General features: G+C 33.6%; 1 protein-coding gene across 3 annotated transcripts in view; it reads left to right on the top strand.

Annotated features, from left to right (window-relative positions):
- Prr16 (proline rich 16) overlaps nucleotides 1-14,068 on the top strand; it is a 287,956-nt gene that overhangs the window by 153,568 nt on the left and 120,320 nt on the right. The window lies entirely within an intron of this gene.

The raw sequence follows: 14,068 nt of genomic DNA, 5'->3' as shown, positions 1-14,068 counted from the left end.
CTCTTTTCCTTTCTGTCTTTATACATGTTATCCTCTTTTCCTAGCTTGTTCTTCATTAACTAAATCTCCCCCAAATGTGCCCATGTACACACACACACCATGCCCCCTACACTGCCACATGGAATGAGTTTCTACTACTGGAACTCTTGGTTTATTTTTTTAAACTTCTTTTACTTTGTGTTTTATGGTGCCAAAGTGCTCTACCATATATATATGTATATATATATATATAAATATATATATATATATATAAAATATATATATATATATATATTTTTTTATGATCCTTCGAAGTCTAAATATCACAGACCTTTTCTCTCTCTCTCTTCTCTTTCTAAGTTAATAAAGTTGGGAAGTAACGCTACTAAAGACCCAGTTCTGTCATCACACAACTAGTGAGAGTTCAAAATAAAGTTGCATCCAACTGTCCCAACTTCCAGTCTCACAATGTTATTAAAATCAAATTCTCTAGTAATATTACTTTGAATTTTTGAGGAAAGCTATTATTTCTACAGTGTAATTATGAGCTTGAGCTATCAAGAAGAGGATAAATAGGTTTTTGATCTTTATGACAAGTAATTTAATATTCTACATAGATTCTAAGGTAAATTACATAATAGGGTGATTTACTCAATTTCTTCTTCGTTACATTGTGTACTAAACATTTAGCTCAATAACTAAGTTGGGGAAAGTAAAAATGTCAAAATATCATTTTAATGTAAATATAAATATTTCTTTTGATATTTATAGATAAATGCTGTAGTAATCTTGCAAGTTTGATATATCATTCCAACATCTTCCCTCCAAAAGAGCTATTTCCAGAAAAGATGTACGTTTTAAAGGTGTGTGTGTGTGTGTGTATATGAAAGGAGAGATTAGAAATGTTATACATTTAGTTTATTTACAGTCCAAATTCATTACTTCCAAAGGTTATAGGCTTATACAGAACTCTAAGTAATGGATCTCTTGTAAAAAATACTTTATTGCATTATTTTCATTATTTTTGCTTCAATTCATTTATTCCCTCAGTATGTATTCCTATTCCAGATATTCCTGACTACAAGGTTCTGATCTTGCCAAGGAGACAAATTTTAAGAGGCTAATTAAACCTAATTATAGAATGGGACATGGTAGGAAACACACACAGGAGCTCTAGGGTAGTGTAAGAGGACTGAGGGAGACCAGGAAATTTGCCCAGATGGAAGCTAAGTCTTAAAGGGCAGGAGTGTGTGTGTGTGTGTGTGTGTGTATGTGTTAGCAGAAAGGCATAACTAGGCTGATGTGTAGAATGACTTACACAAGGACCCACAGGCAGGAATTAATATCATCTAAGGACTAGGAGAAATGAGGAGCAGAGTGAGAATGAGGAGCACAGGAGTACCTGGTGTGAATAACCTGGCTTGACTCCCGTGAGTATTGCAGTCTTGTTAAGTACCTGGTCTTCATCTTAAGAGCAATGGGAAGCATCTTAAAGATTTTGTTAATAATACATATATAGAAATATGTATATAAGAAATACATATTTTAAAAGAATGTTCTAACTGCAATGCAGAGAATAGATTGAATGGGAGAAAGAGTAAATTGGATACAGAGGAATTTTGTTATTCCTACTTTACTGGGGATGCTGAAAGAATACTTTACAAAGCTATTTTAACATTGATTAGGAAATAATAGATAGCCTGGGACTTTTTTCTTTTTTTATTTACACTTTTACAAATGCAAAAAGATGTGAAGGGTGAGAACTGTAAGATTGTGTTAAGTTTTACAGTTCCATTACTTTGAGTTGCAGCCTCCTTCTGCACATGATGAACATAATGGAATCATTTTGAAGTGTATATTCATAAAGTGCAAGTAGATGAGTCTTTGCATCTATTAGGCTGCTAAAGCAATTATGATGAAGGATGCTTCTTTCACACTTTACAGGAAGCCTCAGCAGAGGCATGCTGCCTGATAAAATAACAAGAAATCTTAGGAAAACAGAAATTAAAGTTAGTAATGCTGTTTCAGTCATTACAATCTGTGGGTAATGTTTGTTATATAGAGAAGAACAATTGTAAATAGCTCACTTACTAAAACAGAGACAGGTAATGTGGGAATTACATGAAAAGTTCATAACTTGTAGCATATTTTAACTATGGAACTGAACTCTGCTTTAAATCTTCTTTATTTCTTAGTATTTATTTTATATTTTCTTACACTGGAAAGTAAACATTTGGGCACGTGACAATTAGAAACTGTGTATGATAATTTAGGAGATTTCTTCTTTCTTCAGGAACAACTCAAAATGTTTATGGTTGTATGAGAAAATGAATTAAATGAAACCAGGTACTTTTGTGTTTATATTATGGGTCTTAAAAAACACTTAAACATCTTGGTTTTACAAATTTAGAGCTAAAATTTTTAGATCATTTTGGTCTTACAAGCAACATAAACTGTTGAAACTTGTAGTTTTCCAAGGTTGTTAGGGTTCATTGATGTTTTTAGGCAAAACATATCTAGAGTTGAAGTTTATATTTAGACCTGTGCTTTCTATATAGTATACATGCTAAAGCTAAAGAATAATTAGACAAACCCACTAAAAACATCTGCATCTATCTACTATGTCAAAGCACTTCCTGCATTGTTTCCAAGGAGTTGAAAATCTGAATCTCTGGGAGACTGATCTTTAAAACTGCAATCAATAGTAAACTCCAGAAAATGGCTTACAGCAGCCCTTGCAACCTGACCCTCATCTACCGTTCCAGCTTTGTCTCTTATTAATATGTCATCCCCTACTTTTTAACACATAAAAATATTATAGTCAATACCTCAATGTCACTAAATGGGCTATTGCCTCTGCTAAAAAAGGTCTCTTCCTCCAAACTTTATTTTATCATTCAAGACATTTTTCAGATATCACCTAGTTCTAAACTCTTTCTGAACAGAAAAGACCTGACTGACCTGCTTGGAAAGAAAAAAAAAAAAATCACCTCTTTCCCTGCTCTCTGGTACTTGCATATCTCTTAACACTGCACAAATCATGCCATATGGGATTATTAGTTTGCATGAAGAAGACCCCTATATAGTTTACCTTTTCCTTTGATTTTTTTAGGTGCTATAATTTTAACTCTTATCAGGCTAATAATATATGCACATGCACCCTTACCTCCTAATCAAGTTCTAAAAGTCTTAAGGAAAATAAAATTCACCTAATTTATCATCTCCATCCTATGTTAGGTCTATTCCAGGAGGAGAATTCTTTCCAAATGTTTTTGTTTCCTTAGTGTAAACTCTGTTCCATATGCTGAAGCACTTTTTCAAAAAACCTTTAACATTTTCATTTTACTCAACTTTAAGGAAAATAAAGCATTAGGGGTTTTGGTTTTGGGTTGTTTTTGTTTTGTTTTATTTGACTTTTGCCTAATGAGGAGGAGAAAATCAGTAACTACCATGTTTGAAACAAAAATTAAATAAACAATGAGAAGAAAATTTAAAACTATGTATCTAAACTTGAACCAGCCTCTCAAAAGAGAATTCAAGCTTCAAATGAATTCTCTTACATAACATTAACTGCAGTGGTTCTGTTTTCACCTTGATACCCAGGCATGACAACTTTCCAGTTATAGAATCTGTTGAGTATATTCCTTTATTAATTATCCTTGGAGTCTGAATTTATATTTTAGTTTAGAATAATTGCTTACTAGGACCATGATACAGTTCTCATTGCATTTTTACACTTCTGGGTAATCTATTTCTTATACCCTATGTGTTCCTTATTTCTCAGATTCTACTTTTACTATAAAAGAACATGTATTTAATGAACTTTTAAAGACTGGATGCAAGGGAAGTAAATTGTCTTTGTTTTGCGTATGTAAAAATATTTGTTTGCTCTTGAAACAAATTGTTAATTTAACCAGGTATAGAATTGGGGTTCAAAGTATTTTGTCTGTAAACTTTTGAAGCTACTGATAAAAGGCCTTTCATCATCCATTCTTCCTGAAGAAACTGTGGTTACCATTTTATTCCCATTCTTTTCTGGGTATCTTATGTTTGGTGAGTGCTTGAAATTTTTTTCCTTTTCATTTATTCTGATAAACATATAGTCATTTCCACCTGAAACTCCATTTCTATATTTCTATTCTCAACTAACTGTAGATATTTTCCTATTATTTCTTTGATTATTGTTAATTCACATTTTGTCTCTTTCTGTTTCTGGAACACCTTAATCAGTCATTAAAGCTACATGCTTTTGTTTTGTTGCTGTTTTGGGTGATGATTTTTTTTTTCCTTTAACTTTTCTCTTGTATTTTAACTTTCTAAAATACCTTATGGTTGAGAATATCTTTAGGTATTATTCATTTTTTGGGAGGGGTGTGTACCAGCGATTGAACTCAGAGGCACTGTACCACTAAGCCACATCACCAGCTATTGTGTATTTTGTCTGGAAACTAGGTCTCCGAGTTGCTTAGTGTTTCACTTTTGCTGAGGCAGACTTTGATCTTGTGATTCTCCTGCCTCAGCCTCCTGAACTGCTGGGATTACAGGCATGTGCCACCGTGCCTGGCTTAGATTTTATTTTTATTTAAGACTTCCTAACAATCTTTTCTCTTAATTTAACATTTGCATTTTATACTCCAAACACTTTTCACTTTTCTGACTGCTTTTTAAAATTTAACAGTGTGTTCTTTTTTTGTAGCTGCAGTATGTTCTCAAATTTCTCTAAATAATTAATTAAATTTACTAAACAGTTCTCTTTAATTCACTAATAATGTCAGGTTTATCTTAAATATTGATCTGATCATTCATTTGGTCTTTCTATTTTGTATTCTTGCTTAAGTAGCACAGGATCCTCAGTCATATTACATTCTTATATATAGGTGTTTTAGAGTCATTCTATATGCATGGGGCAAGGGAGGATGCTGATTGGAGGGTCTAAATATGTCAGATGGGTGTGCAAGACATTAGGGATCATAGAGAAAACAAGCTGGCAGCTCTGATCCATTCTCATCAACCTCATTGGAAAATCAATAAAGGATGTCTTTATCTTATTTTCTATAAGCCATACACAGAGCTGTCTTCTTTTCCAAAGACATGTTCAGTTTCTTTGCAGCAAGAATCCCAGTTTTTCTTTAGGATATGAGTTATTTCTGGTTACCAGTGTAAGTGCACATGAAAATGTGGGGCTGGGGGACACAGTCTATTCTCCTGAGCAATGGCACAATGTCCCACTCTAACTTTTGGGTTATGTCTCCTCCACCCCTTATTCCACTTTCACACTTGGAATCCTTCTAGGACTTCATCAATGCTTTTTCCACCCTTTTAGTTAATCTATTCACATATCTAGAAAAATATCTGGTTAATTCATATCCCACTCTGAAAAAGTTTTCTGAAGTTATTACTTTTTTTAGTTTTTTATGCATATGTAAAATGATGATTTCAGGAGAAAGTCATTAAATACATATAATAAGTTTCTATTAAGCTAGAAACCTTTAAGCTAGAAACCTTCTTTTTTTATCCTCAATGTTTAACACAATTTTAAATAGTAAAATTTAAATTTAAATACTAAAAGTATTTATTGAATCCAATTGAATATCAAAGTAAGACAAATTTTATTAGTTTTAGCATGATTTTGGCAAAAAAGTATTCTTAACTATTCCTCCAGTAAGCTTAACTATGAATGATGATTTTTTAAATTTATTTGTAAATCTAGCTCACTTCCAGAGAAAAAGTATAAGTTGCCATTTATATACATATTTTAAAAGAAAGCAAGATAGTAACTCATAAAAATATACTATGTCAAAAGAAAAGATGAAAAAATATTTTTAGCAAAAGTTTTAAATAAGTTCATATCCTCTAAATATACTTCCAAATAAGAATGACTAGATGTGTGTGTGTGTGTGTGTGTATGTGTGTGAAGGAGTGTGTGTTTTGTTTTAGTCTTTCAGAAGTTGCTCATTCCTTTTTGAAATATCCTTTCTTTCTCCTTTTGTAGAATGATAGCTTTTCACCCAGCACGCCAAAATTCAGATAATAGTCTCTGATTCTCAGATTCCTTAGTTCTAGGTGATTTAATTTGGGTTGGTGTGATATGAGCAAAGGAATGCATTGCTCCTTAGATACCTCATTAAAAAGGAGCAGGCTTGCCTTCCCCACCTTTTCCATCCTTCACTTTTTGAAATGCATATGTGCAGATAAAACCATGAATTTTGTAAGCCAATCCCAAAAAGCCAAAGTTCGAGTGATATACAGATGCTAGCATACAACCAATAGGGATGGAGGGTTGTAGGGGGGTGGAGTAGAAGTTCATTGGATTAGACAAAGGAGAATGAAGGGAAGGGAGAGGGGTGGGAATAAGAAAGACAGTAGAATGAATCTGACATAACTTCTCTATGTACACCACAGTGATTTCAACATCATGTACATTCACAAGGTTGGGATTTTAATTAGGATATTTCATTTGTATAAATATGTTAAAATAGACTCTATAGTCATGTAAAACTAGAAAGAAAAAAACAAACAAACAAACGAATGAAAAACCCATGAGTTTGAACATGAAAACAGAGGCCAGATCCTAAGTCTAGCAAAGCAGAAAGTTAGAGCCTAAGTTTCTGACAGTTTAGAATATGACCTAATTTACCCTGGATTACTTACTTCCATTATCTACGTCATACACTCTTCCAAACATATCAAGGATAAGGAGAATATGTAAGGGTCAGATAATGCAATTATTGTTATTGTTGTGGTTTGGATATTTAATGTTCCACTAAATGCTCAATATGTTATGGAATGCAGGAATGTTCAGAAGTGAAATGAATCGATTGTAAGAGCTGCAACCTTAATCTATTTGATAGATTATTAATTGGAATGGACTGCTGGCTGGTAATTATGGCCTTGGGAATTATATCTTTCTTGTCCCAGGCTCCTCCCTCTCTCTCTGCTTCCTACTTCTCTGAGCTCAACAGCTTTCCTCCATCACACCCTTCTGCTATGATGTTCTGCCTCACCTCAGACCCAGAGCAATGGAGTTGGTCAGTTGTGAACTGAACCTCTGAAACTGTGAGCTCAAAATAAACTTTTCTTCCTCCAAGTTGTTCTTGTCAGGTATTTTGGTCATAATGATGAACAGCTAACTAACACATGTTAGTTAGTTAATTAGTTAGTTCGTTATGTTATTTGCTGTTTCATATTGTAAAGAGAAACATATTTAGTTGGGCTAGGTTATCGATAAAGAGAACTTAGGAAAAGTACAGAACTATCCCAGAGGCTTATTGGGCTCATCACTAATTAACAATGATATCAGGGAACTAATGGTTGCTCTAGAAATCCAGAGGTGGCTCTAGTATTCCAAGGCAAGTCTAGTTATTCCTTCAGAAGTAAGCATTTATATTAACCACCTGAGCAATTTTTCCATACTTGTTGCTGAGCCTTCTCAGAGGTTGGGAAGTGCAAAGGTCACTGTGCTTTTTAAGATCCTTATAGATTCTTTTACACAAATAAATGTCAAAACAGTTAACCAAATTGTGGTATAATTCACATGTTTTCATTTATTAAGTTTTTTTCTAACATAGGTACAATTCAATGTAATGTAATCATTCACAAGAAAATTATAGGATATATCAATACATTTTAATTCACATGCCGTATTTGAAGTCTACTGTATTCTAGCAACAGAGCACAAAGTTATATGCTATATGATGAAGAATGATTTATTTTAACTATGTCAGTAGATCATTGAGGTAGATGGATATTTTTAAAAATTTGATTTACTGTCAAAGTGAAAATAAAATATGTGAGTTATGAACATGAGTCCTGGATAAATTGGCCCAGCTGTCTTAATGATAGAATATCCTCACTGCTAACTGCACTACTTTCTGAATCTACTCTGTCAAACTGATATTTGTTCCCCCCAGGGAAGAAACTGACAAGGGTCTGTCAGTTGCTACCCTGTGTATTGTACCTCCCTTGAACAAAGTTCTGTCAGTCAGCATTTGAGTGCAGCTACTGAGCATGATCAGATTGTGTGTGTGTGTGTGTGTGTGTGTGTGTGTGTGTTGGGCAGGGAGGGAGCGGGTGCTTTTAAAACTATCTCACTCTTGATAGAAGTTCCTTTGGCTCCCAACCATTTCTCTTTTTATTTATTTACCGTTGATACCACCTACTTAACATGTGGTTGTTTTCATAGGTCAATCTTAAAGATCTTAGAAAAATGAATATATTTTCTTATAATGGATTCAGTTGAAGTTAAATTCCTCCTTCTCCTCCATTAATTTTGTAATTGAAATTTTGTGTCTGAGAATTGTTGATGAGAATTGTTGATGAGAAAGATTCACTCAAATTGAAAGAAGCCTTTTTTTTTTTTTAATCTTGTTTCTAGGTAATTGAACTCTATGTTGTGTTTTTTAAATTACATAAGTAGGATTTAGGAAAATTATCAATACATTTGGAGTAATACAAATATTTAAAAATATACATTGAAAGCTCTCTTTGTTGTTGAGGAGTTGGAATGAAACATACTTTATACCAAGCTTTGTTGTAAGGGTTTAAGATTCAGGGAACACAGGAAGAGGTAACCTAGTCTCACCAAGTTATTACCTCTTTCTTTCTTTCTCTCTCTTTCTTTCTTTCTTTCTTTCTTTCTTTCTTTCTTTCTTTCTTTCTTTCTTTCTTTCTTTCTTTCTTTCTTTCTTCTTTCCTTCCTCCCTTCCTTCCTTCCTTCCTTCGTTCCTTCCTTCCTTCCTTCCTTTCTTTCTTTCTTTCTTTCCTTTTCCTATGTGTCTTTCTGGACCATAGGGGTTTGGCAGGGTTGAAGACCTTGTAAATCAGACCAAAGTCTGGAAAGTTGGGGAAGAATGGAAATAATTCACTTTTCTTGAGTTTACATCTATTCAATTCCTTCACTAAGCAAATTTCTATTGAATATTGAGGCTAGGCAACCACTGTGTTCTCTGTTAGAGATAACGGATAGAAAGACCTTACTGATCTGAGGTGAATAGAGATAAACAGACAATTCCAGTACATTAAGGCACAGTGGGAGCACAGCAGAAAGAGATCCTATTTTGGTTTTTGTTATTTTTTTAAATTTAGGTAAATCTATTTTTCCTGAATCCTATTCTGACAACATCCCTATATTATATTTATTTTTTATTCTTTACAGTTTAAGATGTATGTAAGTAATATATACTGAATTTTCATTCCCTCAAATAAGTTATATTACATAATCACTTAATTTCTTGTAAACCTGTTCTCTTTAATAAAAATAGGTATATTTTCCCAGATATGAAAGTTTCAAGCTCATGTCATTCCTAAGTCACAATTATCATTATTCTTAATTATTCCCCAGTCCATCCATAACTTCTTTGAAGATACTAATTTTAAAAAAACTATAAAAAAATACAGAAAAATCAGTAGATTAGAGGGAGAAGAGCAGAGGGAGGAAGAAGGGATAGGAGGAAAGTGCTGGGAACTCTATTACAGCAAATTATAATAATGCTTTTGTGATTATATCAAAATGTATCCTAATGTCATATATAACTAAAAAGAATAATAATAATAAAATATTCCACACACACAAAAAAAGAGAAATTTCTGGGACTTGCCAAGCACAGCACCCATAATTATTTTTTCTGTTTTATTCCCATTTGCAAAGTCCTCCACAGACCTGAGCAGCTGTAATTACTTGGACAGCTAACCCACTTTCAAGTTTAAGATATACATTTGTCCTTGGTTCTTGATGTATAGGTGTGGATGTTCTCAGACTGATGACTCATGCCATGCTATCTTCTGGCCTCTAAAAATCTACAAAATAATCTCTCCCCCACCAGTCCTACTTTCTTTCACTTTGTTTTCTCTTTAATTCCACAATTCCTATTGTGACTATTCCTTCAGTTATAACATGATAGTTTGAATTAGCTTAAGTAAAGAGACAGAGATATGCTATTATTAAAATACAGTGGATTTTTTAGGTAATTTATTCTTGATCACTTGTCTATAATGAAACCTAATTAGCCAAACAAATAAACTTCAACAGCTTTCAATATGTTTTCCACATGACCTCTGAAGAAACTACTTTTTAAAATTTCTTTCTTATTTTTGACTTGTATCAAGTATTTATTATCCAGCCTTTAAAAAAGGCTGCCATTTGCCAAAATATGAATGAAAATAGAAGATATGATGCTAAGTGAAAGAAACCAGACACAGAAAGAAAAATACTCATAGAATTAATTTTTAAAGTCAAATATATAGAGATAGGGTGTAAAACATTTTTACCAGGAACAGGGGAATGGGAAGGTAAGGGACAGGTGGAAGTCAAAGGATACAAAGTAGTAGATATGTAAGATGAACACATCAAAATTGTAATGTACAGCATGAGGACTATAGTTAATAATAGTGTATTGCAACCAGGATTCTTTGCTAAATGAGTAGATTGTAGCTGTGCTTGCCACAGGGGAGCAAAATGTGTAATACATGAGAGGATGCATACATTGACTTTTTCCACTATGCGATATATGATAATCCATGTATACCTTATAACATCATGTATATACCTTAAATATACACAATAAACTTTATTTCTAACCAATTTTTATTACAAAATGATATGCATATTATCGAAAATAAATTGATAAAGCAAAGATAACTTTGAATAAATGTTAACATTTTATCATAATTACTTTATATCAAATTTTTGAAAATCAAATACTTTTGTTATGTAGTTGTTGATGGCTCCCAGTATCCATTCCTCTTCCTCCTTGTGTATTATTTATTTTCATATTATATAAACTAAATTACCTGTGTTTCTAAATAAACAGTATATGGATACCAAATACGTGTTTTTACAGCTTTTAAAACTATTCCGTATCAGATTTTTGAGATGCATCCCTGCTGATACACAAGAGCTCACCTCTTTGATTTTAACTATTTGAATGCCTTCTCATTTTCCTTAAGTTTGTGTGTCCTCAAGTACTAGTGACATTGAGAATATTCTTATGTTCTTTGGAAATATGGTGTTCATCTTATGTGAGTTAGTTGTTCATAACTTTTTCCCAATTTTCTTGTATGTATGTGTGTGTGCTTACATGAACATGAACCTTCAGTTTTGTTTCATGCCTTTACTCACCTAAATTGGTGTTGACACTATACTGTTTTTCTTCTTAAGACTTAGTCTTAAGGTGCAGTAGTGTGCGCCTATCATCCCAGTGCCTCTGGAGGCTGAGGCAGAAAGATATCCAGTTCAAAGGCAGTGTCAGCAACTAAGCAAGGCCTTAAGCAACTGAGCTAGACCCCATCTTTAAATAAAATATAAAAAAGGTCTGAGGATGTGGCTCAGTGGTAAAGTGCCTCTGGGTTCAATTCCTGGCATCAGTATTCATTTAGTTATTTGCCTGATATGTCTTACTTCTTTCACTTTGTTTTTTTTTTTTTTTTTTTTCTTTAACAGAAATCACTTTTTAATATAAATTACTTTATTTGTATTTGTTATGATTACAAATATGTTGAAGTTATTTGTATTCTCATATGCAGTGATTTTATTTACTATGTTATTTTCATTCATTTCTTATTTTCTGCCTTTTAAAGATTTATTGAATTTTGTGTACTAATTTTTTTCTTTATATTATTTTAGAAGTTATAATTTTAAGTCTATCATTTCAGTAGATGCCCTAAATTTTTATGCATGCATCCTTGACTTAATATGCTCTGAGTTCAATCAAGATGAACTAGTGATTTTTCCCCCACACTAGAAAGAGTACAATGAGGCCTTGACATGCTTTGACCTTGATTGTCCTACAATTAGACATGTTATTTTCCCAAGTATTTTAGTTTTTACATTTTTTTGAATCTTGTTGTAAATTTGTCATTAATTATTGTTTTGTAACTGATGTATTTTTGACTCATTTACCAATTTTTGTGTTCATCTGTACTTCTTATATTCCAGTCTCTTCTGAATTTTTTTTCTTAATTTTCAATGAATTTTCTTTTTTGTTGTTGTTACTTCAATACTGAGCTGTAAGAAGCATACTCCCTTAGTCTTTATTGTCTGAAAATGTCTATTTCTCTCTCATTTGTGCATAAAAGTCAAACTATATAAAATTACATTCATTTTTATTCAGTATGAAATGTTATTTCTAAGTTTTCTTGAGGTGCCTATTAATTTTGTAAACATCTCCTGTTTACCTAATTTTTGTTACTCCATAACTATTTGAGTATTTCATGTTCCTTTTTCTTGTAAAAATTTTATTGCTGGGCGTGGTGGCGCACGCCTGTAATCCCAGCAACTCAGGAGGCTGAAGGAGGAAGATTGTGAGTCCAAAGTCAGCCTCAGCAAAAGTGGGGCACTTAGCAACTCAGTGAGACACTATCTCTAAATAAAATACAAAATAGGTCCAGGGATGTGACTCAGTGGTTGAGTGCCCCTGAGTTCCATCCCCAGTAGCCCCACCCTCCAAAAAACAATTGTCATTGTTTTTCAGTGTTCTGTGTTTGCATTGTGGTATGTCTTGGGTGAGGATTTGTTTATATTTTCCTGTTTGAAATTCTGCATAATTTAAGTGGAGGACACATCAGCTTTATGTATACATACATGCACGTATATATATGTATCAATCAAGGTTCCCATAAACAAACTCATTGTCTCACTTTTGGAACTCTTTTTCAATTAAGTGGAACTTGATCACAGCACTACAAGGGCTCTCAGTGTCCCGCTGCAACCCCACTCTCCACCATCCTATTTTATGGTGCTCTTCATCCTATAGAATCTTTAAATAACCCTCCCTCAGGCACCCTCTTCTTCTTGGGAACTTGATCATGCTCTTTCCTGAGCTGATACTTGAACCACTGCTCTCCTGCCAGTTAACAGCAGCTCACCTTCCAGGAGGACTTCATCCACCTTTCTCATGGGGTCCTGTGCTCCTCTTTAATGCTGCATATGCTTTCAAGCACTTGGGGAAATTACACTTTTACTGTTACTTGTTTGAGGATTTAGTTAGAGTCAGGCGCTTCCACTATGTGCCCTGCTTCATGATGGCATTGTTTCCTTTTTGTGTTTTCTTCTCTTGGCATTTAATAGACTCTTGGGAAATAACAATGCAGGGACTAAAAAGAGGCAGGGCCTATCACATCATCAAGACTCTAGGGAGTATTTTATCAGCTCTGAAAATCAGCTCCACTTCCCTCACAGCAAATGAGTTTTCTTCCCTTTGCTGTAAATATTTAATAAGATAAAAAAAAAAAAAAACATGGGGTAGATACATCTCCAGGTGAACTGGTACCCAGTGCCCATGAGCCGTGACAGTTTCACTACTTCAAATTTGTTAGACATACCTTCCCACTCCAGTCTTTACATATCCATGGAATAATTGTGTAAGTTTTAAAGTAATAACAACTCCCAAGAGTCAAATAAGAAAGAAAATGCTTATGTTCACACTTTAACTGCAGAAAGGATCCACAAGGTATTTACCTAACAAATATTTTCTGTGCCCCTAATAAATACCAGTTACTATATCAGGTCATCAGAATATAACAGCAAAACCAATCAAGGACCCTTCTCTCACTGAGATTAGGGACTATGTGGGAAATATTTCAGTATTCACACTACTGCTCAACACATCATTAAAATGATGTGAAAGCTTCCAAAGAAACAAATAAGATTGCTTGGGGATAGTTAACATATTAGCTTGACCTATAATTGCAGCAGGATTGAGAAGTCATTCATGAATGACTCCTGAACTAAAATTCTAAGTATTTGAAATACTTAATTTGATGTAGAAGAGAGGCCAGAGCATTTCAAGAAGAAATATTAATGTGTGTAAACACCTTGGGGCAGAAAGCAGACTTGCAATAATGTGGTCAAAAAGAAGACCCAGAGATTTGAGAACAGAAAAGAAGGGAAATTTATTAGGGTGGAAGATGGGGATATTTTTAGGAGTGAGAGCAATTGACCTTCTGGAGCTGACTCAGCACTGCCTAACAAGGTCAATCATGTTTCAGGAACAAAACAGTATTAACATTTTGCACATTATTTGGCTTTTCCTCACTTTCCACATTGAAAAAACTTCTCCTCTAGCTTTCTATGTGCTAAGCAGAAGAGAAGTTA

This window comes from Sciurus carolinensis, chromosome 6 (assembly GCF_902686445.1).
Source record: "Sciurus carolinensis chromosome 6, mSciCar1.2, whole genome shotgun sequence".
Taxonomy (NCBI): Eukaryota; Metazoa; Chordata; class Mammalia; order Rodentia; family Sciuridae; genus Sciurus; species Sciurus carolinensis.
Note: the sequence above shows the minus strand (reverse complement) of the source record. Positions and strands in the feature narration are given on the sequence as shown.